The following is a 27228-nucleotide window of genomic DNA, read 5'->3' on the forward strand; positions in this document are numbered from 1 at the left end:
CTCAAGACTGAGCAGATCCTCCTTGGTTTGGGCACGGATTCAGGCATGCTGGTAGTGAGTTAGGGGACACAGCGTGCAGCCAGAGCCAACTGAGACAGTGACGGACGATGGCCCAGCCTGATATGACCCAGGGGCTGGTGAGCCGGGAGTGTCAGCAGCCCGAGGGTACACAGGAGGACCCGAATGCCTGGAGGTGGGGATGGAAGGGAATTCTGGGTCACTGTGGTGTGCCTGGTCCTGGTGCAAGTGCTTCAGAGGGAGCGGCATACTCCAGGGCAACTTGGCAAACGCTGTGGAGCTACTAAAGACCCTTCGCTGACACCCAGTCCCGCGGCTGGTAATACAGTCTTGCTCCACCAGGCCTAGTCATAAGAGTTCTCCATACTCTGCTGTCTGCAGGCCAAGGTGGCTGCCAGCCCGCCCTGTCCTCAGGCGCAGTGGCCTAAGCACCCTCTGCTGGGCCAGCTGTTTCCTCCTCCCCACCCCTTCATGGGGCAGGGCCTGACCTGTCTCCTTAGAGCCCTAAAGTGGCTGATGTGGTGGAGGAAGATGACTGCTCCATATTTCTTCCCAACAAACTAAACCCCTATTTTGAGGAGCTAAATAGCAAGCCATTCTGAGAATACCCACAGCTTCTCTTTTAGTTCTTTTGCCCACAGACACCGAGTTCTAACTTCGTTTCAATTAGACCTTGAAAGTCACAAAATTGAGTTCACCCAAACCAGTAGCTCTTAACTCAAAGAAACCAACTCTCCTCCCAAACTCACTCTTCTGGAGTGATATTCTGAATGTGCAACCACCCCCAGGCCGGGGTCCGCCTTAACCCCTTGTTGCTAAGGAGCTCAACAGGACTCCCTAGGAGTCCCTGGGGAGGGGCCCGCAGAGGCTCTTCGCCATCAGGTGTGAGGACATTTCAGTACTTCAACAACTGGGACAGCCACACTGTCAGCGTGACACCACTGTCCTCCCATGGCCTCGGGTTGGAAAGGGAAGCCACTTATTCTGTTTATCCCAGAATGTCTAACTGGAGGGAACCTTATGGTTCGCCTGTCCCCAAACCCTTGTGTTTTCAGATTCATTGAGGAAACATTCCCTGAGGAGGAGGTTTATGTGAGACTATTTGCTGGCAGCTGGAACAGAGAGACATGTCAGGCGTCCCTGCCATCGGGCAGTCCACGATGACAGGAGGGAGAAAGAGGGCACAGATTAGAGAGATTAGGAGGTAGAACAGGCAGGGTTTGCGTGCGCTGAGGAATGGGGAGGAGGCTGGGAGAGGAGGGCATTGGGATGCTCCCCAGCATTCTGACTTGGGTGACTGGGTGGACCCTGGTGTGTGCTGTCAAGATGAGGACAAGAGAAAAAATGATTAGGGGCCGGCCCTGTGGCGTAGCGGTTAAGTGTGCGCGCTCCACTGCTGGCGGCCCGGGTTCAGATCCTGGGCAACCACCAATGCACCACTTGTCAAGCGATGCTGTGGCAGCATCCCACATAAAGTGGGGGAAGATGGGCACAGATGTTAGCTCAGGGCCAGTCTTCCTCAGCAAAAAGAGGAGGACTGGCATGGATGTTAGCTCAGGGCTGATCTTCCTCACAAAAAAAAAAAAAAGAGAGAGAGAGATAGAAAAAATGATTAGGAGGCTGAAGGGTAAAATTCATTGAGCCAGAGGCTACAAAGAAGTGCTCTCAGAAGCTAGAATGAATGTACCAGAAAGGGTGACTGCACCTCCAGAATTGTAGTAACAGCACTGAGGAGCCCTTCTGTGTTCCCAGAGACCATCACGTGCACCTCTATCCGCTCTCAGCAGCCTGTGTTGGAGGATATGTCAAGCTTTCTCTCTTTTGTTGCTTCAGCCCTAGGAGCTGTGTCAACTTCTTGCAATTGCTAATCTTGCAATCTTTCTTAGTTTGCTCTTCCTTCCATGTCAACATTGCCCATATTCAAGTTCCCTTTTTAAGTTCCCTCTGTTGAAATACCTAGAGTTTTTCTGTTTACTTAACCAGATTCTGGTTGAGACCATTACGTACCCACTAGATTGACAAAAGTTAAAAAATCTGGTAATACCAAGTATTGGGTGGGATGTGGAGCAATTGAAGCTGCTGATGGGAGGTGTAAATTGAGACAGTTTGAAAAAGTTTGGCATCGACTATTAAAGTTGAAGATTGATACTCTATGACCCAACAGTTCCACTCCAAGATATAAAACCTAGAGAAACTTGTGCACATGTGCGTCAAGATATATGTACACATGGTATTGCTTGTGAAAGCCAAAAGCTGAAATGATCTAAATGTCATCAACAAAGACATGGATAAATAATCGTGGTATATGAGTTTGATGGACTCAATACAACAGTGACAAGAGAATGAATGACTGCTACACACATTAACATAGATAAATGTTACGATGTTGAGTGAAAGAAGCCAGACACAAAAGAGGATGACAGGGTGATACACTTTATAAGGAGTTCAAAAAGAGGGAAAACTGAAAAGAACATTGTGGTAGGCAGAAAAATCTCCCAAAGATGTCCACGTCCTAGTCCCTGGAAACTGTGAATGTGTTACTTTACACGGCAAAAGAGACTTTGCAGATTCGATTAAGACCTTGAGATGGGAAGATCAACATGGACTATCTGGGTGGGCTCAAAGTAATCACAAACGTCCTTAAAAGTGGAAGAGGGAGGCAGAAGAGAAGAGTCAGAAAGGAAGATGTGACTACAGAAGAAAGGCACAGAGAGGTGAAACGGTGTTTGTTTAGAAGATGAAGGAAGGGGCCATGCACCAAGGAATATGGGTAGCGTCTAGAAGCTGGAAAAGGCAAGAAATGGATTCTTCCTGAGAGCCTCCAGCAAGGAACACAGCCCACTGGACCCATTGATTTTTAGCTCAGGGAGACTCATGTCAGACTTCTGACCTACAGAACTGTGAGATAATAAATTTGTGTTCTTTTTAAGCCACTAAGTTTGTTACAGCAGTGATAGAAAACTAATACATATATTGTTCAATCATTTTCTCTCTGTTCTTCATATTAGATAACTTTTATTGATCTGTCTTTAGGTTCATTGATTCTTTCTTCTGTCATCTCCAATATGCTATTAAATCCATTCAACTGATTTTAAGTTTCAGATATTGTACTTTTGAGTTCTAGAATTTTCATTTGGTATTTCTTTATAGCTTCTAGTTCTGTGCTACGATTTACTATCTTTTCATTCATTATTAGTATATTTTCTTTTATGTAATTGAGCATAGTTATAATAGCTACTTTAAGTATCTTTGCAAATTCCAACACCTGGGTTCTCTTGATTTCTTTTCTCTTGGTCAGATTTTCCTATTTCTTTGTATGTTGAGTAATTTGGATTGTGTGCTGGTTATTGGGAATAATACATTATATGGAATCTGGATTCTGTTATGCTCCTCTAAAGAGTACTGATTTGTCTGTTTTAGCACACAATTAACTTAGCTGAACTCCTGGAAACTTTGTCTCCTTTGCAGTGAGAAGCAGCTCAAATGTCTTTCTTTCTTCTTTTTTTTTTGTGAGGAAGATCAGCCCTGAACTAACATCCGTGCTAATCCTCCTCTTTTTGCTGAGGAAGACGGTCTCTGAGCTAACATCTATTGCCAATCCTCCTCCTTTTTTTTTCCCCAAAGCCCCAGTAGATAGTTGTATGTCATAGTTGCACATCCTTCTAGTTGCTGTATGTGGGACGCGGCCTCGGCATGGCCAGAGAAGCGGTGCGTCGGTGCGCGCCTGGGATCCGAACCCAGGCCGCCAGTAGCGGAGCGCACGCACTTAACCGCTAAGCCTCGGGGCCAGCCCGCAGCTCAAATTTCAGTTCAATTCTTTTAGCCTTAGCTGGGCTGCTTGGAGTCTGCCCCATGCCTACATAGTCCAGCAGTCAGAGATTTAGACAGACCATATATACAGATTTTGGGGCTCCTCCTCTTTGGCTCTCTCCTTCAAAATTTCCTTCCTTAATTTCCAGCTGCTGTGGTTTCCACAATCTCTGTTCTCTAGTTTTTCAAGCCAATAAGACTGTGGATTTCTATCCAGGTTTTAGCTGCCCATATCGTGAAGATTGGGGCCAGCCTTTAGGCTAAAAGCCATTTTTAAAAAGTGGGAAACTCACTCAGGTTCTTTCTTTTCTTCCAAATGTCAACCTCCATCCTGTATCTGCCTTGTTTGGGTTGCTTTCTGGTACCTTCAGGTCATTGTTTTTTACGTTTTTCCCAGAATTTACAATTGTTATCTGTGGAAGGTTGGTTCAATAGAAGCCACTTGGCCACTACTAGAAGTGGAACATCTAAAGTATATAGTTTATGGATTAATACACAGTGGTTAACTATAAGGTATAGCAAGGGAAGGAATATTACTCCCGGAAGTGTGATCAGGGAGAGGCACATGGGGACCTTCTAAGGTGATGGCAGCATTCTAGTTCTTAACCAGTTTGGTGGTTATACAGGTGTTTGCCTTATTATTTTTATAAATCTTTAAAATGTAGTAGATATCTTATACTCATCTATATATAACATATAGTAAAAAAATGTTTAGTGCTCTTACGGATGGAGATATAGAATTGGAACCATAGGCATACAGATGACAGGTGATGCCGTGGAGATGAATGAGGTCTGCTGGGAGGGTATGTGGTGTGAGAAGGGAAAAGGTCTGGGAGACCTTGAGGAGCCCTAGCATTTCCTGGACAGGCGAAGGCAGGGGAGCCCACAAAGAGAGCCTTAGGCGGCGTGGTCGGACCCCCGGGAGGAAGAGCAGCAGTGCGTGGTCTCTGGGAAGCCAAAGGAGAAAGTGTCAAGAAGGGAGTGGTCGACAGAGTCAAGGGCTGCAGACAGAGCAACAAAAAGTGAAGATTGAACCTCGCTAACGGGATGCAAAGTGAGGAGGTCATGCGTTTCAGTGGCGTGATGGGGTCAGACTCCTGATACGGAGCAGTGAGGAGCGAATAGAAGGTGAGGTGGGGAGGCAGTGAGGCCAGGCTGGGGCTTCCAGGGGCTCCGTCTCAAGGATGGGGCAGGATACACAGGCACCTGGGAGTATTTGGAAGAAAAGTGCTGTAAAACTCAAATCAAAGAAGCGGAAGAGGAGAGATAGAGTCAGGAAAGAGAAGAAGTGAGGTCACATCCCCGCCAACTTTTCTCTGTTGATTTTACCCCTATTTAAACTGTTTAGGGCTTATTTAGAGAGCAATGGAGGAGGAAAAGGAGGCACCTTTGTTTAATTTGTGAACTTGTGTTGTAGTTGTGTAATCATGCATCTGTCTGGAGTCAGTGTAAAGGCTCAGGGGAAAGTGAATGAGGCGGGGCCTGCCTCTGCGGTGGAGAGGGCCACACTCCATCACAGAGAGGCCTGACCGAGTCTGTCCCCTCATCGTTAAAACAACTGAACACCTCCAGTTCTTCTACACTTTCCTCCCAGAGGATCCTGGGACCAGCGTGGCAGCCATCCCCACCCCAGCATAGGCCCTGGCCCGAGACGGCCTTCTGTTTGGAATGTCTCCTCCCCTTTACTTTTGCCTTTAAAATCAGCTGAGAAGGAGAAGTGGGTATGGGTGGAGGTGAAATTTGGTGATGGATTGTATCAGTTTGACTAAGTACCAGAAACTGGGGGGCTTATGCAACATAAATGTATTGTCTCACAGTTCTAGAGGCTAGAAATCCAAGATCAAGATGTCAGGGCTGGTTGCTTCTGAGGGCTGTGAGGGAGAATCTGCTGGACCTCTCTCCCCGGCTCGGGTGTTTGCTGGCGATCTTTGGCCTCCCTTGCTTTGTAGGTGCGTCGCTCCAATCTCTGCCTCCATCTTCACAAAGTGTTTTCTGTGTCTTCCCGTTGTCTTCCCTCTGTGTGTGTCTGTCTCTGTGTCCAAATGCCTCCTTTTTATAAGGACGCCTATCATATTGGATTAGAGCCCATACGACCTCATTTTAACTTGATTACCTTTGTAAAGGCCCTGTTTCCAAATAAGGTCACGTTCACAGGTACTGAAGGTTAGGACTCCAAACGTCTTTTTTAGGGGGACACGTTTCAGCTCATAACATGGGCATATGGGCGTTTGTTATGCTAAACTCTGCTTTTGTATATGTTTGAAATTTTCTGTAATAAAATATTAAATAAACAAAACGAAACAAAAACGTCTTATATGCCCTCATCCCCTTTCAGCTTTCGCCCTGTTTCTCAGGTCAGCTTTATATGAAAATTCCTTGAGAATTGTCTCTTCTCATTGATTCTCTCCCTGTCTGCCCCTCTGTCTCAAACCCACTTCAACCAGGCTTTTATTTCTACCAGTATCTGTTAAGGTCCAGGCAGGAGACAAGAATCATACAAGTAATTTGAACATGGAAAATTTTAATTCCAAGAATTTAATTCCAAATTGTGAATGAGGTAAAAGCTTGTTAACTACTGGACAGAATAAAAGAGAGCTCTGAGGTGTGCCTGAGGCAGCACCTCAGAAGTGGCTAGCACCTCTAGGGCTGAGGGAAAAGTGCATAAGGAAGGAATGAGAAGCTTAGAGGAGGAGGCTCCACAAGGCTGAGATTCAGATTTCTTTTCTTTTTTTTTCCTTTTGTGAGGAAGATCAGCCCTGAGCTAACACCTGTTGCCAATGCTCCTCTTTTTGCTAGAGGAGATTGGCCCTGGGCTAACATCTGTGCCCATCTTCCTCTACTTTATATGGGAAACCGCCACAGCATGGCTTGACAAGTGGTGTGCCGGTGCGCACCCGGGATCCGAACCTGCGAACCCCGGGCCGCCAAAGCAGAGCGCGCGCACTTAACCTCTGTGCCACTGGGTCGGCCCCTGAGATTCAGATTTCTGACAGGAGGCCCTGGCTGGCACGGGAACGTGGTACCTCCACAAATGAAACAAAAGGCGGTAGAGAAAGAATGGTGGGATGAGAATCACTGAATTTTTAAAATAACCAAAAAATTATACACAACACAATGCATAGGCATCTCTTTTTTGGGGGCCTGGTCACAGATATTTGGGACAGGATGACAGTGAAGTGGGCCTCTACATTGAAGTTCATGTGGTATAAGCCTCCAGAAGCCTCCCGTTACCCTTCCTCACAATGACCCCGAGTGCAAAGTGGGTGAGAGGCTGATCCAAAAACAAAGTCCTTCCATGAGGTGGAGGAGGAGAAAGGGGTGTAGCCAAATGCACCCGAAACATGTTCTGAGTGTAAGTGAAACCATGTCAGAGCCTCCATGTCACATCACAACACCAGTGACAGACTGCACTACCTGTGACCCTTGATGTTACCCAGGAACACATGCCCCGAAGACCTTTGCATTTTTCAGGACCCAATGACCCACAGACCCTTGCTGTTGCTGACACTACCCATAGGTCTTTGCCGTTGCCCAGGTATTGCTCACAGACCCTTGTTGCTGCCCAGGACTGTGTTACCCACAGACCCTTGTTGCTGCCCAGGACTGTGTTACCCACAGACCCTTGCTGCTGCCTGGAACTGTGTTACCCACAGACCCTTGCTGTTGCCCAGGACTGTATTATACCCACAGACCCTTGGTGTTGCCCAGGACTTTATTACCCATAGACCCTTGTTGCTACCCAGGCATTACCCAGAGACCTTTGCTGTTGCCCAGGAAATACAATGCTGACAGGCAGTCAGAGATCCTCTCACTCGAGCGTCTCTTTCTTTCAAAGGTTACAATTAGGGGAACTGTATTCTAGGTTTTCCTTCCCTCCTCAAAATGTCAGTATAGCTTTGGTTCGCATATGGTCTTGCGTATGGATAATTGCTTTATCTTTTTAATCACAAAATGAATAAATTCTTGTTATAAAAATTCAAATAATGTAGATTATCTTTTATTAAATAATTGTCTTATAAGAGGCAGAGGGAAGAGAAGAGAAGCAAATACCTAATACCTGACTGATCGGGCAGAGTTAGTGTCAGATACCGCAGAAGCTCTTAGCCCGACGTGTGGCACGTGGGCAGCATTCGACAATATTAGCCAATATTATCCTCAAGCCACAGGGAGACGCTGGAGAGAGGGACAGGAGTGGGGAGGGCCGTCAGATTGTCAGCGTAGTCATTGCCAGAGTCAGACAGATGGACCCAGGACGAAAAACTTCCCTGAGGCATGAAGGGAGCACAGAACCAGTAGTCCAAGTGTGTTTAGTCCCTCTGAGTCCAAGTCATGTGGGGGACAAGATTTCTTGCTGTAAATGAAGCAGTGCATGGTCTCCGCGGTGTCTCCGAGTTCTAATGCGTTAGCACCAACCAGTCAGCTCAGGGGCACGTCCTCGGCCTGCATTCTGCTCTTCTCTAGCCTCTACAGTACAATGGGTGAGGCTCTTTGTGGTTTATTAAACAGGAACAACACAGACTAGAATTCTCCAACTTCAACCATATAATGGAAGAAGTGGGTTTTTCTTTCTTTTTTTTTCTTTCTTTTTGCTCAATGATCGTGATAAGGATCAGCTTGGACTCCGCTACTTCCTTTACTCAGCATCTCATCAAAATGCCTTCCCAGGGAATTATCACAGTCGGTTCTACGGTCAGCACTGCTGTTAGGTGCTCTTGGGCCTGCTGCTCACGTCTCTGTTGTCAGTTTCCCAGCTTGTAAGACTGGCGTGGGAACCCTCTACTCACGGAACGTGCTGGTGAATTAACAAGTAACCACCAATCACTGAGGCCTCTGCTCAGCGTGTCCCCCCGGAGTGGCCTCCCTGATGCTTGATCTGAACAGCACAGCCTCACCTCGTGTACCCTCCCCCCGTGCCCTGCATTTATTTCTCCAAAGCAGGTGGCAGCTTGCTCTGATCGGGCAGGAGACCCTCTCCCTTGAACAGTGAGGTCTTGGACGGCATGTGGTGCCAATGTGCTCCCAAATCCCTCCCTTCAGGACTGAGGTCCTTATTCTCCAGCTGCTGGGAGGGTCACTGGCCTCCCCGAGAATTGCCCCTGGCTGATGAGAGCTGCCTTGCCCACAGTCACACCCCTTTCCCAGGAGCATCCTGTATCCCATGTCCAGTCAACTCAGAGGAGCCTTTGTGAGGCTGCATCATAGTCCAGCTTCTCCTCCTGCCCACGCCTGCTCCCTTCCCTTCCCCCACGGGGAAGGTCCTGAGAACACGCCCTCAGAATGCACACTTGTCTCCATCTCAGAGCCGGCTTCCCAGGGAACCCAATTTGCAGCAGGCACACTCATTAATTCACTCAACAAACATGTAATGGCTTACCAGTGAACAAGACAGATAAAACCCCTGCCCTCACAGAGCTTACACTGTAGTGGTGGAAGACGGACAAAGGAAATATATAAGAAGAAAAATACACAGTGTGTTACTTGGTGATAAATGCAGTGGAGAAAAATAGAGCAACAAAGTGGAGGGTGGGGGTTTGAGAAACTGTTTTTTAAATAGTGGGGGTCGCAGAAGGTCTCACTGAGTGGGCAACATTTGCGTTTGGGAAAAGACCTGCAGGACATGAGAGAAATGTCCAGAGATCTGCAGGAAGGATGTTCCAGGCAGAGGGAGAGCACGTACAGAGGGCTGAAGGGGAGTGGTGCCTGACGTGCTCACGGACATTCAAGACGGCCTTCAAGGCTGGAGCAGAGTGATTGAAGAGGGGTGAAAGAGATGTGGCCAGGGCCACCATGCCTGACCATGGGGCAGGGGGCACAGGCCATAAAGAGACTCACAGGCCATCGAAAGGACGTGGCCTTCACTCTGCATGAGATGGAAGCTACTGGAGAGTTTTGAGCAGAAAAATGATCTGAACGTTCTAACTGAATCGTCCTGGCTGTCGGAAGGAAAAGGGTCTGCAGGGAGCGAGGCCGGAGCCCAGAGACCACTTAGGAGGGCGTTGCCTGGACCAGTGTGGTAGAAGCGCAGGTGCTGAGAGGTGGGACACTCGGAATCCATTTTGCAGGTGGAGCCACCAGGGTTGCTGGCGCAGGTGGATGGGAGAGGTGGAGAGGCGTCAGGGGTGGTGTCGCGGATTTTGGCCGGAGCAGCTGGAGGAACTGAGTTGCGTTAGCTGAGGGAACAGCCAGTTTGCTTTGTTGACTGACTATTTTATCTAATGCTTTCCCCACTATCAACCCTTCCATAAAGGTACACCGAGACCTTCAGCAGATGGCCGGCATGCTTTGCTGGTCTAGGACCAAGCCCCCTGTCTTTTAAAGTGTTTGCCTAATCTCAGCTTCAACGCATTCTATGTGGTGTTAACTGTACAGTTTAACTCTCGGGAGGAAATTTAGTCCACAGTTGCAGCCACACGTGTCTACTCAAAAATATTAACTTGCTTCCACTGACTTCTTCTGGCATTCCTTGCAACTGAATGGTTCCTGGCCCCCACACTGTTTAGCAAGGCTTTAACTTGACCTTCCTCAGCTAACTTTGGTGACCCTCAGGGGCTGGTTCAAATCTTTACCTCTATCTAAAGGTATCTATCTCATCACACACACATGTGTACTCGTGCACGCGTGGACACACACACACACACACACACGCTCTCCACTAAACAAGTCACCACTGTTCTCAGTCCTCCAAAGTCTGGCTCCCAGACGCATCAGTCTATTACACACTCTCATTGACGTAACCTGCGTTTCCCAACTCCATCTCTAAACTTATCATGACCACAGTGATCATGGGTGCCAGATTCCTCCCAGACAGTCTCTCAATTTCTAGTATTCTATGGCAGTGCTATTCATCATAGAAATATAATGCAAACTATATATGTAATTTAAAATTTTCTAGGAGCCACATTTGAAAAAGTAAAAAGAAACAGGTGAAAGTAATTTTAATAATATGTTTTATTTAACCCAATCTATCCAAATATTATCTTTTCAATCAATATAAAAATGACTGAGATGTTTTACATTTTTTTTTCATATTAAGTCTCTGGTGCGTTTTTTACACCTACAGCACATCTCAATTCAGACCCACCACATTTTAAAGCTCAATGGTCAAATGCGGCCAGCTGCTACTGGACTGGACAGTGCAGTGCTAGGTGCTTACTACTCTGACTGTGGTACATGGAGAAGCAGTATCGGCCTCCCCTGGAAGCTTGCTGGACATGCAGCATCCCAGACCCACTCAATCAGAATCTGCCTTCTAACAAGATGTTCAGGTGATTTGCATGCATGTTAAAATTTAAGAAGCACTGGTGACCATCGTTTGATTTGTTCTTGAAAGTATACTTGCATTTTAAATTTTTATTTATTTTTATTTCATTTTTTGATGAGGAAGATTAGCCCTGAGCTAACATCCATTGGCAATCTTCATCTTTTTTTTTTTTTTTGGCTTGAGGAAGACTAGCCCTGAGCTAACATCTGTGCCCATCTTCCTCTATTTTGGGCGTGGGACGCCCCCATAGAGTGGCTGATGGGTGAAGCATGTCCATGCCGAGATCCGAACCCGTGAACCTAGGACGCCGAAGCAGGGTGCACAAGACTTTAACCACTTGCCCACCGGGCCAGCCCCTTACTTGCATTTTTCAGACCGCACGTCTTAGTTTTGGCTCTGAAAGCATGATCAGTTCCCCTATCATGGCACCCATCTCCATCCTTACAGAAAGGGGCGTGCCTTCACCTCCCCAGCATTGACCCTCCCAGTTCTTGATCCCATGACTTCCCACCTCTTCTGAGACTCTGTACCATCACTTATCCCTTCTCTCCCCGGCCACCTCATCCTTCCCTTCGGCTTCCTTGCATCTTAAACAAATAAACGCACCTTCTTCGGCCCACCTTCCTCTCAAGCCGTTATTTGTTTTGCAAATATTTTCTCCCAGCTGGTGGGCTGTCTGTTCATCTTGATTCTGGTTTCGTTTGTCTTGTAGAAGCTCTTTAATCTGATAAAGTCCTGCTTGCTTATTTTTTCTTTAGTTTTCCTAGTCTGGGTAGGCATGTCATCGGAAAAGATTCTTTTATGACCAATGTCAAATAGTGTGTTGCCTATATTTTCTTCTATGAGTTTTATAGATTCAGGTCTCACCTTCAGGCCTTTGACCCATTTTGAGTTAATTTTTGTGAATGGCGATAGCAGATGGTCCCCTTTCATTCTTTTGCATGTGGCTGTCCAGTTTTCCCAACACCATTTATTGAAGAGACTTTCCTTTCTCCATTGTATGTTCTTAGCTCCTTTGTCGAAAATTAGCTGTCCGTATATGTATGGTTTTATTTCTGGGCTTTCAATTCTGTTCCATTGATCTGTGTGTCTGCTTTTGTACCAGTACCATGCTGTTTTGATTACTATTGCTTTGCAGTATGTTTTGAAGTCAGGGATTGTGATGCCTCCTGCTTTGCTCTTTTTTCTTAGGATTGCTTTAGCTATTTGGAGTCTTTTGTTGCCCCATATGAATTTTAGTATTCTTTTTTCTATTTCCGTGAAGAATGTCATTGGGATTCTGATTGAGATTGCATTGAATCTGTAGATTGCTTTAGGTAATATAGACATTTTAACTATGTTTATTCTGCTAATCCATGTGCATGGGATGTCTTTCCATTTCGTTATGTCATCATCAATTTCTTTCAATAATGTCTTGTAGTTTTCATTGTACAGGTCTTTCACCTCCTTGGTAAGATTTATTCCTAGATATTTTATTCTTTTTGATGCAATTGTAACAGTGTTATCTTTTTGAGCTCTCTTTCTGTTAGTTCGTTATTAGCATACAGAAATGCAACTGATTTTTGTAGATTGATTTTGTACCCTGCGACTTTGCTGTAGTTGTTGATTATTTCTAATAGTTTTCCAATGGATTCTTTAGGGTTTTCTATATATAAAATCATGTCATCTGCAAATAGTGAGAGTTTCACTTCTTCGTTGCCTATTTGGATTCCTTTTATTCCTTCTTCTTGCCTAATTGCTCTGGCCAAAACCTCCAGTACTATGTTGAATAGGAGTGGTGAGAGTGGGCAGCCCTGCCTCGTTCCTGTTCTCAGAGGAATGGCTTTCAGTCTTTCTCCATTGAGTATGATGTTGGCTGTGTGTTTGTCATAAATAGCCTTTATTATGTTGAGGTACTTTCCTTCTATATCCATTTTGTTGAGAGTTTTTATCATAAATGGATGTTGTATCTTGTCAAATGCCTTCTCTGTGTCTATTGAGATGACCATGCGGTATTCTTTGCTTTGTTGATGTGGTGTATCATGTTGATTGATTTGCGGATGTTGAACCATCCCTGCGTCCCTGGTATAAATCTCACTTGATCACGGTGTATGATGTTTTTAATGTATTGCTGTATTCGGTTTGCCAATATTTTGTTGAGGATTTTTGCATCTATGTTCATCAGCGATATTGGCCTATAATTTTCCTTCTGTGCATTGTCTTTGTCTGGCTTTGGTATCAGGGTGATGTTGGCCTCGTAGAATGATTTAGGAAGTGTTCCATCTTCCTCTATTTTTTGGAATAGTTTGAGAAGGTGCTAAATCTTCTTTAAATGTTTGGTAAAATTCACTGGAGAAGCCATCTGGTCCTGGACTTTTATTTTTTGGGAGGTTTTTGATTACTGTTTCAATCTCTTTACTTGTGATTGGTCTATTCAGATTCTCCATTTCTTCTTGGTTCGGTTTTGTGAGGTTGTATGAGTCTAGGAATTTATCCATTTCTTCTAGATTGTACAATTTGTTGACATATAATTTCTCATAATATTCTCTTATAATCCTTTGTATTTCTGTGGTATCCATTGTAATTTCTCCTCTTTCATTTCTAATTTTATTTACTTGAGCCTTTTCTCTTTTTTTCTTAGTAAATTTGGCTAAGGGTTTGTCAATTTTGTTTATCTTCTCAAAGAACCAACTCTTTGTTTCATTAATCCTTTCTACTATTTTCTTGGTCTCAATTTCATTTATTTCTGCTCTGATTTTTATTATTTCTCTCCTTCTGCTGACTTTGGGCTTTGTTTGTTCTTCCTTTTCTAGTTCTGTTAGGTATAATTTAAGGTTGCTTATTTGGGCTTTTTCTTATTTGTTAAGGTGGGCTTGTATCCCTATGAGTTTCCCTCTCAGGACCACTTTTGCTGCATCCCATATGGTTTGGTATGGCATGTTTTCATTTTCGTTTGTTTCCAGATAGTTTTTGATTTCTCCTTTAATTTCATCAATGATCCATTGGTTGTTCAGTAGCATGTTGTTTAATCTCCACATTTTTGTCACTTTCCCAGTTTTTTTTTCGTGGTTGATTTCCAGTTTCATAGCATTATGGTCTGAAAAGATGCTTGTTATGATTTCAATCTTCTTAAATTTATTGAGGCTTGCTTTGTTTCCCAACATATGGTCTATCCTTGAGAATGTTCCATGCATGCTTGAGACGAATCTGTAGTCAGCTGTTTTTGGATGGAGTTCTCTGTATGTGTCTACTAGGTCCATCTCATCCAGTTGTTCATTTAAGTCCACTATTTCTTTTTTGTGTGTGTGTGAGGAAGATCAGCCCTGAGCTAACATCCATGCCTATCCTCCTCTTTTTTTGCTGAGGAAGACTGGCCCTGGGCTAACATCCGTGCCCATCTTCCTCCACTTTATATGGGACGCTGCCACAGCATGGCCTGACAAGCGGTGCGTCGGTGCATGCCCGGGATCCAAACCCGGGCCGCCAGCAGCGGAGCATGCGCACTTAACCGCTAAGCCATGGGGCCGGCCCCCCACTATTTCTTTATTGACTTTTTGTCTGGATGATCTATCCATTGATGTAAGTGGGGTATTAAGACCCCCTACTATTATTGTGTTCTTGTTAATGTCTCCTTTTAGGTTTGTTAATAGTTGCTTTATGTACATTGGTGCTCCTATGTTGGGTGCATATCTATTTATAAGTGATATGTCTTCTTGGTGGAGTGTCCCTTTTACCATTATATATTTCCCTTCTTTGTCTCTATTAACCTGTTTTATCTTGAAGTCTACTTTGTCTGATATAAGTATGGCAACACCTGCTTTCTTTTGTTTGCTGTTAGCCTGGAGTATTGTCTTCCATCCTTTCACTCTGAGCCTGTGCTTGTCTTTAGAGCTGAGATGTGTTTCCTGGAGGCAGCATATTGTTGGGTCTTTCTTTTTAATCCATCCTGCCAGTCTGTATCTTTTGATTGGAGAGTTCAATCCATTTACATTTAGGGTAATTATTGATATATGAGGGCTTAATGTTGCTGTTTTGTCACTTATTTTCTGGTTCTTTTGCATTTCCTTTGTTTCTTGTCCCATTTGTTTTGGACTGCCAATTCAGTTTGGTTGTTCTGTCTTATGACTCTTCTAGTTCTCTCTTTTTTTATCACATGTGATTTTGTTTTGATTATTTGTTTAGTGGTTACCTTGAGGTTTGTATAAAAAATCTTGTGTATGAGATAGTCCATTATCTGATGGCCTCCTATTTCCTTATACTAAGTCAATTCAATCACTTTCCTCTTCCTCTTCTAAGTCATTCTTTTTATACCTTATTCTATCTTGTGTTGTGGGTGTGTGTTTACAGTGATGAGGTTATATTTATTTTTGGTGAATTCCTTCCTTTGATCTTTGATTTTGCTGTTTAACTGGTTGCAAACCTATTCTGGTAAAGATCTACTATTTTTCTGATTTTGTTTACCTATTTTTCTCCTTGCTCTAAGCTTTGTATTCCCTTTCTTTTCTTTTTTTCAGGCCTGAGGGCCTTCTTGAGTATTTCTTGTAGTGGGGGTCTCATGGCCATGAACTCCCTTAGCTTTTGTTTATCTGGGAAAGTTACTATTTCTCCATCATATTTGAAGGATATTTTTGCTGGATAGAATTTGGCTGAAAGTTTTTGTCTTTCAGTATTTTGAATATATCATTCCAGTCTCTCCTAGCCTGTAAATTTTCTGTTGAGAAATCCCCTGAGAGCCTGATGAGAATTCCTTTGTACGTTATTTTTTGTTTTTGTCTAGCTGCCCTTAATATTGTTTCTTTGTCATTGACTTTGGCCAGCCTTACCACTACATGTTGTGGAGTGGGCCTTTGCCTGTTGACATATTTAGGTGACCTATTAGCTTCACTTACTGGTATTTCCTGCTCCTTCTCCAGATTTGGGAAGTTCTCAGCTATTATTTCCTTGAATAGGCTCTCTGTTCCTCTTTCCCTCTCTTCTCCCTCAGGAATACCTATAATTCTTATGTTACATTTCCTAATAGAGTCAGATATTTCTCGGAGACTTTCTTCATTTCTTCTTAGTCTTAGTTCTCTCTCCTTTTCCATCTGGAGCATATCTGTATCCCTATCCTCTATAATGCTAATTCTTTTCTCCATTTGTCAGCTCTGTTCTTTAAAGATTCCAGATTCTCCTTTATCTCCTCCATTGTGTTCTTCATCTCCATCGGTAGTGATTGGTTTTTCTTTATGATTTCGATCTCCTTTTGGAGAAACTCCTAATCTCATTGAATTGTTTGTCTGTGTTGTCTCGTATTTCATTGAGTTTTTTTATGATAGCTATTTTGAAATCTCTGTCATTTAGGTTATGGATTTCTGTGTCTTCAGGGTTGGTTTCTGGGTGCTTGTCATTTTCCTTCTGGTCTGGTGATTTCATGTACCTTTGCATTGTGGTTCCTATATTGGCTTTGTTTTTCCTCATCCTGGAAATATCTGGTTGCAATTTCCACCCGCTGCCACTGTGTGGGGGTTAAGGGCTGTGTAATCTGAGCCCCCTGTGTCAAGCCGTTATTTATTCTTTCTCTCCTCTTTGATCATCAAACATTTTTCACCATTATGCAAACTTGATTGATTTTTCGGCTTTCTCACGTCCATTCATTGCTTAGGCCACTGAGCTGCTTCCACCACCAGTGAAATGACTCGTGTTAAGGTGACCAAGGACGCATGCCAGGCTCCTTTCAATCACCTCCTCCTTGACAAGTTAGCGATCCTGGACATCCCTCACTGCCTGTTGACCCTCCTTGGTGGTCTCAGGACACCTGTCGCTCCTGGGTCTCCTCCCCCACTTCCTACCCTTGCCTCTCTAACTGCTCTTTCTAAATCTGTTGCTAGCTCTCCTCCTCCTCCTCCTCCTCCTCCTCCTTCTTCCTGCTCCTCTGCAGCCCTTACAAGGTTACATTTGCCAGAGTTTTGTCTTTGGTCTTGCTTTCTTGCTGTGTGATCTGTCTGGGTGAAGTTAGACATTTCTCTGGCTTCAGAGGAGCAGTGCTCAACTTCATATCTGCATCTCCAACCTTAATCCTTCCCTGAATTCCAGACCCATCTTTTGTCTGCTTTTTTTTCATTGTGGTAAAATATACATAGCATATTTATCATTTTAACCATTTGTAAATGTACAATTGAGTGGCATTAAATACATTCATAATGTTGTGTAACCATCATCACTATCTATATCCAAAACTTTCTCATCATCCCCAGCAAAAACTCTGTACCCATTAATCAATAGCTCCCCAATCCTCCTCCCCTCAGCCCCTAGTAACCTCTAATCTACTTTCTGTCTCTATGAATTTGCCTATTCTCGGTACCTCATAGAAGTGGAATCATACACTATTTGTCTTTCTGTGGCTGGCCTATTTCACTAAGCATAATGTTTTCAAAGTCCATCCATGTTGTAGCATATATCAAAATTTCATTCCTTTTTATGGCCAAATGATATTCCATTGTATACATATACACATTTTTGTTGTTCCTTTCACTTGTTGATGGACGCTTGGGTTATTATCACCCTGTGGCTACTGTGAATATTGGTGTACTATGTGGCTATGAATATTGGTGTACAAGTTCATCTGTTTGGGTCCTTGCTTTCAATTCTTTTGGATATAAACCTAGGAGTGGAATTCCTGGGTCAAATGGTAATTCTGTGTTTAATCTTTTGAGAAATGCCCCAACTGTTTTCCACAGAGGCTGTACCCTTTTACATTCCCACCAGCAATGCACGAGGGTTCCAATTTCTCCAAATCCTCTACAATACTTGTTATTTTCTGTATTTTTGGTTATAGCCATCCTAGTAGGTGTAAGATGGTATCTCCTTGTGGTTTTGATTTGTATTTTCCTAATGACTAATAATACTGAACTCCTTTTCATGTGCTTCTTGGCCATTTGTATATCTTCTTTGGAGAAATGTCAAGTCTTTTGTCCATTTTTGAATTGATTTTTTTGTCTTTTTGTTGTTGAGTTTTAGAAGTTCTTTATATAATCTGGATATTAATCCCTTATCAGACATATGATTCACAAGTATTTTCTACTATTCAGTAGGTTGTCTTTTGTTTTTCTTGATCATATTCTTTAATGCACAAAAGTTCTTTATTTTAAGGAAGTTCAAGTTTATTTTTTCTTTTGCTGCCTGTGCTTTTGGTGTCACGTCCGTAAAATTATTGCCAAATCCAATGTCATAAAGATTTTTCCCAATGTATTCTTCTAAGAGTTTTATAGTTTTAGCTCTTAAGTTGGTTTTTGACCCCTCCAGACCCATTTTTCCAACTGCTTCCTGGACAACTTTTCCTGTATGTTTCAGCAGGTGAATGAAATGTAACATGCCCATAATTAAATTGAATATTTTCCTTAATGTGCTCCTCCTTTATTTTCTATCTCAAGTAACAGCATTGTAAGTGAACATAAGTGAGGCCATCTTGTTACACTAAATGGCCCCAGCCCCTCCTCTGTGTGACTACTCGCTGCTTTGCATGTACTCTGAAAATTCACATGCTCTCTTGCTTTATGGCCTCCACTTACATATGTACTCCCCAGTAGCTTGATAAATTAAAATTTTGTTCTATGAGTTTCTCTCCAAGAACAGGCTGACCACATGTGGGAAACACATCTACAAGGTATCCATCACAGCTGACAGAAGAATGGAACAATGTGATGCCTGGAGCCTGTCATACCTGGAGACCAACATCCCCGGACCCCCTCCTTACTGCCCATTTTCCCTATATAACTGCCTCAAGATTCTATAATCCTTGAAGATGGTTCTTTGAGACATTAGTCTGCCATCTTCCCAGTTATGCTGGCTAATCAAATTAAAACTTCCTTTCTCGATCTCTAACTCATTGTGATTAATTGGCTCAGATCACAGCGAGCAGAGCGAGCCCATTGCTCAATAACGGCATCACCATCTTCCAGGCTCCCAAGCAAAAAAAGTTCAGTCATCCTCAACCCTACATTGCCAATGAGTCTCATTGATTATAAGTTGAGACACGTCCCAGCCCTGCCCCACCCTCCCACCATCACTACCACACTACTCAGCCTTCCACTCCCCTCATCTGGACTACAGGAGTGGCCCCCCTTTCTCCCCACTCCAGCCCACTTCCTACACCAGCAAGCCCCAAACACCAGTTCACAGCCAATAAAGACAATGCAGGAAGATTTTCAAAAGGTGAAATTGATTACATTTCACAAAAGGCCATTTATTCTGAGATTATGACTACTTTACCCTCTGGTGTTAAAATATCCTCACTTAGCAAAATAAGAAATTGGTAATACTAGGTCTTTGTGCAAAGGTATTTTTTAATTAAGTTTTTATTGCAGTGGGACATAATACAAGAAAGTGCATGTACTCATCGAGTATTCAGCTTGATTCATGTTCACAAACTCAACACATCAGATTAGGAACCAGAAAAGATCCAGCATCCACGTCCCCAGTGTTTCTCTCTAGTCACCACTCCCTCGCCCAGGCTTACTGCTAATCTGACTTCTAACAGCACAGATTAGGTTTGCCTGTTTTTGTACTTTATATAAATGAAGTCATACATTGCATCTGGCTTCTTTTTTCTACATTATGTTTGTGAGGGTCTGTAGATCACTCATGCTCATTGCTGTGTAATATGTCACGGTATGAATGTACCACAATTTCCTTCTCCATTCTACTGGTGATGAACATAATTGGTTTCCATTTAGAGCTATTATATTTTGCTGCTAAGAACATACTTGACCATTTCTTTTGGTGAACATATAATGGATTTCTGTAGGGGTGGAGTTGATCAGCCATAGGGTGTATGTATGTTTGGCATTCAAAGAGTTTTTGATGTTCTCGTTGGTGTTGCTATTTTACTGGCCTCTGAAATCCTAAATCTGGGGACCATTGCTTTACATCAGAGAGATCTTTGTAAAACAGTAGTCTTGCCATGTCGCTCTGCAGCCCACAAAGCTCTGTGGCTTTCCCATCACCCATAGGACAAAGCCCAGCCTGCCTGGGCTGGCAGAGAAAAGCTTTCACAGGGGAGGCCCAGCCTATTTCTTCAATCTCTTTTTCTGCAACAGCTCCTGGGAAAGCCCAGCCTCCAGCCCCGGGAAAGCCAGGTCCTCCCCGCAGCTTGAAAGGCCCTTGTGGGATCTGGCCCTGCCCCTTGGATGTCACTCCTCTCCTCCCTCCTGGCCCCCCAGACAGCTGGCCTCGCTGCTCCACCTCAGGCTCACTTAGCAGGCTCCCCCTGATAACCCTCACCTCCTGCAGGTCGCTGCCCAAATGTTACAGCTTTGCTGACCCCTGTACAAAGAGCAACCCCCACCCTCGCTGCCATGACCAATCCTCCCTTCCTGGCTTTATGGGTCTCTGTGGGACTCATTGTACCTGAGGTCACCTGAAGTACCTGCATGTTTGTTCACTGTCTGCCTTCTTCCACTAGAACGTCAGCGCCGTCAGGACAGGAGCTGTGTTTTCTTCACAGTTGTATTTCCAGCCTGAAACTGCACCTGGTATGTAGCAGGTGCTCAGTAACTATTCACTGAATGAATAAATGTGTGGATTCTCTGAGAACGTCACACCCTTCACTCTCCATGCCTTGGCATATGTCATTCCTTCAGTCTAGAAGCTCCTACTCATTGCAGTAGTTACATTTGGACATGTGTTCCTAACTCATAATCATTCTCCTCTGGGGGATCTGTCCCCTCTCCCGTCCACATAGTCACAAGGATGTGCTCTGGGCAGCCATATTCATATTTTGGACTGTGTCCCTAGGCCATAACCAAGTACCAGAGTGGGCAACCTGACCCAAGCTGGGCCAAGGTCTCTGCCCTGGAAATTAGGAATTGGGTTTGATATTTTAGCCTTACTCTGGACTTGTCTTTAGAATGGAACATATTAAGAAAAAATTAGGAGATGTGGTATGACCATCATCCATCCCTGCAGCCTAAGTAGCAGGGGAAAAAATCAGACATGCAGAGAGCAGAGGAGAACGAAACAGGTTGCTCTCCTGCAACCTGCCGTGGTGCACTACCCAGAATCCTCCTGGGGCTGAGATGCCATTCCTCCAGCTGCCCCCAAGCATTGGCTGTGACAGCTCAGTCTAGCTGTGTTCTTCCCTGAGATTTGCCCTTCACTGAAGGGAGCTGCCACGCCCAAGGGTATGCCCTCCCCAGGACAGTCCACCACCAATGACCAGTCCCTGCAGGGGTACAAAGGGGTGGCCCCCTATCTTGACTCAGGAAAACTCTGAAGGACCATCTTAGCTCCTGAGCTCCCTATGGAATTGGCTGAGGCTCCCAACTGCGTCACAGTTCAACACCTTCTGCCCAGTCCAGCTTCTCTGACTTGGTCACGGCTTGCTTCCCGAGAGGGCTGCCCAATAGCTTTCTGCATGCACAGACTCTGATTCTGTTTCCCAGGGAACCCGACTCAAGACAAGATTCGTGCAGATCAAAGGTGTTGGTGGCACAATCGATGGTCGCTATTGTAGGGGAGGAAGAAATTCTCCTCTGCCCTTCTAGGTTCTTCTGGCTGGTCTAAGAATTAGATTGACATAAGACAGAATAACAGGAGAAAATCAAACAAAGTTTAATAACATGCATACACGGGAGACACCCAGGAAAACTGAGTAACTTGCCAAAATGGCCGAAGCCACCACCTCAAACACCGTCTTCAGCTAAAGACAAAGGAGGATGTTGGGGGTCCTGGTCTGGGACTTCAAATGGGAGGAAGGCAGTTCACATGGAGATGGAAAAGCGAATGTTTGGTAAACAAATGTTTGCAAAGACAATGGGACATGGAGAGGACTTTGATCAAAGGGGCCTAGCCGGGTTCCTCCCTATCACACCTGGTTCATATCATAGTGCAGTTACACACGGTGACAGCTCCTTCCTGGACACGCCTTCTGTCTTAAATTCTTTTAGGCAGTTGGGGGGAAGGTCAAAGTTTCTTCCTGAGTTTTATGCTCTTGAAAATAATCAAGCCAAAGAGACACATTTTGGGGTAGCAAATTCTGCTCCCCTACATTTTGAGGATGCCAGTAACTATTCCCAGTGTGCGTCTCTGCTGCCTCCCTGGCCTTAGTGCTGGGCCTTGTAAATTAATGTTTACTAAATGAAACATAGTTAGGCTGAGGTCACGGCGGTAATCATTTCAGCCTCAGGCGCAGCAGGGCAGGTCGGGTGCAACACCCTGAGGGAGGTAAAGTTTGCCTTGAGACCTTGTCCTCTGTCTGAACCTCCCTCGTACAGCCCATCCCCTCCGCTGCCCTAGGGCTGAGAAGTGAGGTGCCCCACCAGCCCGGCTTCATTCAGTCAACAAGGACTGAGGGTTCACGAGGTGCGAGGTGGTCTCTCATCCATCTCGCCGTCACAGTCCCTGGACTGGGTCCATCTACTCAGATCCCCGTGGTCAGCGGCGCCCTCGTGCCTTAACTACTGCCAGCGGCATTTCAACCACGGCCCTTCCACTCGGCTTCTGTTCCTTGTCTCAAGGAATTTCGTCCTCAGGAGAAACAGCCGCTCAGTCACCATTCAGAGTGTGGAAGTCTCCAGGCTGAAGCGGCGTGGACACTCAGAGGCCCTCAGATGGGCTCCAGAAAAAATTTCATCCAAGCCCCTCGTGTTGCAGCTGAGGAGACAGGAGAGTAATTTAACCAATCCCACAGCGCGCCAGGCGAGCGAGGAAGCGCTTCCAACGGGCTGAGGCTCCATTCGACTCTCCCGCCCCCCCCCCCAACCAGCCCCCTCCCGCCCTTTGGACGGTTTCCTGGCGCTGATTTGCTTCCAGGTGCGCAAGCTCCGCGGGGAAGGCAGGGTGCGGGGGGTGGGCACGCGCCCCGGGGCGGTGGGGGCGTGGCGGGGGGGGGAGGCACGCGCCCCGGGCGGCGGGTGGGGCTGGAGGAGGGGCGCCGGAGGGGGGGGCAGCCGCTGAGGAGAGCTGGAGGTGTGTGTGGAGGCGTCCTCCCTGCGCCCCTACCCCTGTGTCTCCCTCCTGCTAGAGCCCCTTCGGGGGCGGGGCGCGTCTGGACGCTGGTGGAGATTGTGCGCCTCTCTCTGGGGAGAGAGAGCTTCCCGAAATGCGGGCGGGGGCGGCGTCTGTGGGAGGCTTCCGTCCTGCCTGGAGGTAGAGGGGGACCGCCCCGCCTCCAGATCTGCAGACCCCGCACTCAGCTCTCGGAAGCGGCGCGGGCCGCGTAGGCAGTGGGCCGGGTGTGAGGACGGAGGCGGGCGCTTCGGGGTTTAGGGTAAATTCAAGCAAAAAGGGGAGAGACGCGGGGAGGGGCCGCTGGAGGGGGCACGACGGCCCGGGGCCTGGCGGGACTCGAACACGCAGCACCGCGCAGACCTCGGGCGGCGGGGACCTCGGGCGCCGGCCTGGCCCCCCGGGAAGACCTGGAGCCCACCCCCCGCCGGTCCCCCGCCTTACTGCAAACCCTACCCGCGGTCCGTCCGGAGACCGGTGTGGGGGCCCCGGGGCAGGCGCCGAGAGCGTCCAGCTCCTCCCTCCCCAGGCCCGCGGTCCCTTCGCACTTAAGTTGCCACTGGTTTGGCCTTATAGGGGAAGAAGGACCCATTTTCCTCCTCGTGTGAGAAAATGGACAGAAACGCACACCACACTTCGATGGGTTTTCCAAACGTTTTTGGTTCAAGGACCACTTTGGGGTCAAAGATTCTAAAGAACATCTCTTGCCACCTTACAACGTCTTCAGCAGCTTTTGGTTGGATAATCACTTAAAAGTTACTTCCGGCACTTTGAAAGGGGGATTCGATATTTACAGGAAACAGAACCGTTTTTTTGTTTTTGTTTTTACAAATTGTCGATTCGTTTGTGATTTGATTCTTTGAACCTCTTCTTCTCAAACCACCTGGAAGACCTTGGGAGAGAACTCGGAGCACTGGTGGTGGAGAATACTTTCGCCTCTCCAGGCAGGGGTTGTAAGGACGGTTGGTTTGTTTTAGGTTGGACTGATGGCACCAGGGGCATCCTGGGATCTCTGATTATTCTAAAATATGTCCAAGTTGGACAAATGGTTGATAGGTTAAGATTCATCAAGGTAATGTAGGACAGAAAGGGACTTCCAAATGTAACCCATTTAGTGCTAAGACTGACCTTATCTACATCATTTAGAAGAACATACTTATGGGTTGATCAATAAAGGGCTGGATAAAAATAGATTCCTTCTTCCTTGGTCTCATCTGTCCAGTTTATCATTATGGAAAGTGCCAGGTGGATAGGAAAGGAGGGGAGCATATAGCTTCCCTTGTCCAGAGGATTTGATTAGAAAACATTTAATAGGAAAACTATAAGAAACTGCTTCCTGAACATCTAAACTTGTGAGCCTAGTCCCCTGCTCAGCACCCTGCTGGTTTTCTTCACTTACCCCAGTTTGTGGTTATTTTCTGTTGGTCTTTGGCGTCTGTCAGCACCACAGACCTCCCCACCCTAGTCTGATTCCCCAGCATCAGCACATCCCTGGTACAGAGCTGCCTCTCAGCAGACGGATGTTGGAGGCACATGCCCTCTCTCAGAAGCTGTGTGCGAGGTAGGACCAGGTTTCGTTTGGTTTTCTGGCAGTCTCTGCACCCTCGGACCTCTCCCACGGATCTCCTCCAGTTCCCACAGGGAGTGAGTCGGGCTTCTCCAGACCTCATGGAATCTACATTGTGCCGTGTGTCTGAACTGGACTTACATTCAGTGGATATATTTCCTGAGAAGCCACCAAATCCTTTCCAAGAATGTTCTGAAATCAAGTGTACGGTGAGAAGTGGCAGTATAAGAAGGGACAAACCTGACCTTGGCTGGGCTCTGCCACCGGCTAGTTGGGTTGCTCTGGACCAAGCACCATGTCCTGATGTGTGGTGGGGCATAATAATCCTTCCCTTGTTGGGAGTTATTAGGTTTGTGAAGATTAAGTGAGATCATAATAGCCAACATTTACTGGGGCTGGCCCGGTGGCACAAGCGGTTAAGTGTGTGCGCTCCGCTGCGGCGGCCTGGGGTTCGCTGGTTCAGGTCCCCGGCGTGCACCGACGCACCGTTTGTCAAGCCATGCTGTGGCAGCGTCCCATATAAAGTGGAGGAAGATGGGCACGGATGTTAGCCCAGGGCCAGTCCTCCTCAGCAAAAAAAGAGGAAGATTGGCAGATGTTAGCACAGGGCTGATCTCCTCACACACACACAAAAAAAGCCAACATTTACTGAGCACTTGGTATATCCAGCACGGTTCTTAGAACTTTGTAGGCATTGTATGCATCGAATCATTTAATCCATGAGATAATGCCAGTAGGGTGCCTGGTTCAGTGTCTGAATAAATGACAGATAAAAATAGCTTTTAATGGGCCGGCCCCGTGGCTTAGCAGTTAAGTGCGCACGCTCCCGCTACTGGCAGCCTGGGTTCGGATCCCGGGCGCGCACCGACGCACCGCTTCTCTGGCCATGCTGAGGCCGCGTCCCACATACAGCAACTAAAAAAGGATGTGCAGCTATGACATACAACTATGTACTGGGGCTTTGGGGGAAAAATAAATAAATAAAATCTTTAAAAAAAAAAAATGGGCAGAGGAGGAGCGGGCCTGGTGGTGTAGTGGTTAAGGTCGTGCACTCCACTTTGGTGGCCCGGGGTTCACAGGTTTGGATCCTGGGTGCGGACCTATGCACCACTCATTAAGCCATGCTGTGGTGGCATCTCACATACAAAATAGAGGAAGATTAGCACAGATGTTAGCTCATGGCCAATCTTCCTCACCAGAAAAAAGGGCAGAGGATATGAACAGACATTTTTCCAAAGAAGATATACAGATGGTCAACAGGCACATGAAAAGATGTTCAACATCACTAGTTGTTGGGGAAATGCAAATCAAAACTACAGTGATGGGCCAGCCCAGCGGCATAGTGGTTAAGTTCGCGCACTCTGCTCCAGCTACCCGGGGTTCATGGGTTCAGATCCTGGGTGCGGACCTACACACCGCTCATCAAGCCATGCTGTGGCAGCATCCCACATACGAAATAAAGGAAGATTGGCACAGATATTAGCTCAGGGACAATCTTCCTCAAGTAAAAAGAGGAAGATTGGCAACAGATGTTAGCTCAGGCCTAATCTTCCTCAAAAGAAAGAAGTTGTGAAAAAAAAAACTACAATGGGATATCACCTTACACCTGTTAGAATGGCCCTAATTACCAAGACAAAAAAGTAATAAATGTTGGAGAGGATATGGAGAAAAGCGAACCCTCATTCACTGCTGGTGGGAGTGCAAACTGGTGCAGCCATTATGGAAAACAGTATGGAGATGTCTCAAAAAATTAAAAATAGAAATACCATATGATCCCTCTATCCCACTACTGGGTATTTATCCAAAGAACTTGAAATCAACAATTCAAAGAGACTTATTCACCCCTATGTTCTTTGCAGCATTATTCACAATAGCCAAGACATGGAAGCAACCCAAGTGCCCATCAACTGATGAATGGATAAAGAAGATTTGGTATTATATACACATACAATGGAATACTACTCAGCCATAAAAAAGACAAAATCGCCCCATTTGCAACAACATGGATGGACCTTGAGGGTATTATGTTAAGCGAAATAAACTAGACAGAGAAAGACAAACAACACTTGATTTCACTCATATGTGGGAAATAACCAAAACACATGGATAAAGAGAACAGATTAGTGGTTACCAGAAGGGAAGGGAGTGGGGGGTTGGTGAAGGGGGTAAAGGGGCACATATATATGGTGACGGATAACAATAGGACTATTGGTGGTAATGCAGTCTATACAGAAACTGATAATAATGTACACCTGAAATTACACAATGTTGTAAACCATTATGATCTTAATAAAATAATTGAAAAAAGAGAATATTTCTGAACTATTATCCCTCTCCTAGGGCTAACTTTATGAAAACGTGTGTGGTGAACTATTACCTAAGATGCTGTGCCCTGCTGCTTGGGTTTAAATCCTGGTTCCGACCCTGACAACCTGTGTGGTGACAAGCTACTCTTACCCTCTCTGTGCCTCAATGCCTGTAAAATGGGCTAATAACCTCCCAGGGTTGTGGTGAAAATTAAGTTAATTAATCCATGTGAAGCCCTTCATAATTGTTCACCAGTTTAATCCAATCTTTTCTTACCTCCCACACCCAGGCCAGAGAATTGGGA

Source organism: Ceratotherium simum, chromosome 25, assembly GCF_057802395.1.
Source record: "Ceratotherium simum simum isolate JZ-2026a chromosome 25, ASM5780239v1, whole genome shotgun sequence".
Taxonomy (NCBI): Eukaryota; Metazoa; Chordata; class Mammalia; order Perissodactyla; family Rhinocerotidae; genus Ceratotherium; species Ceratotherium simum.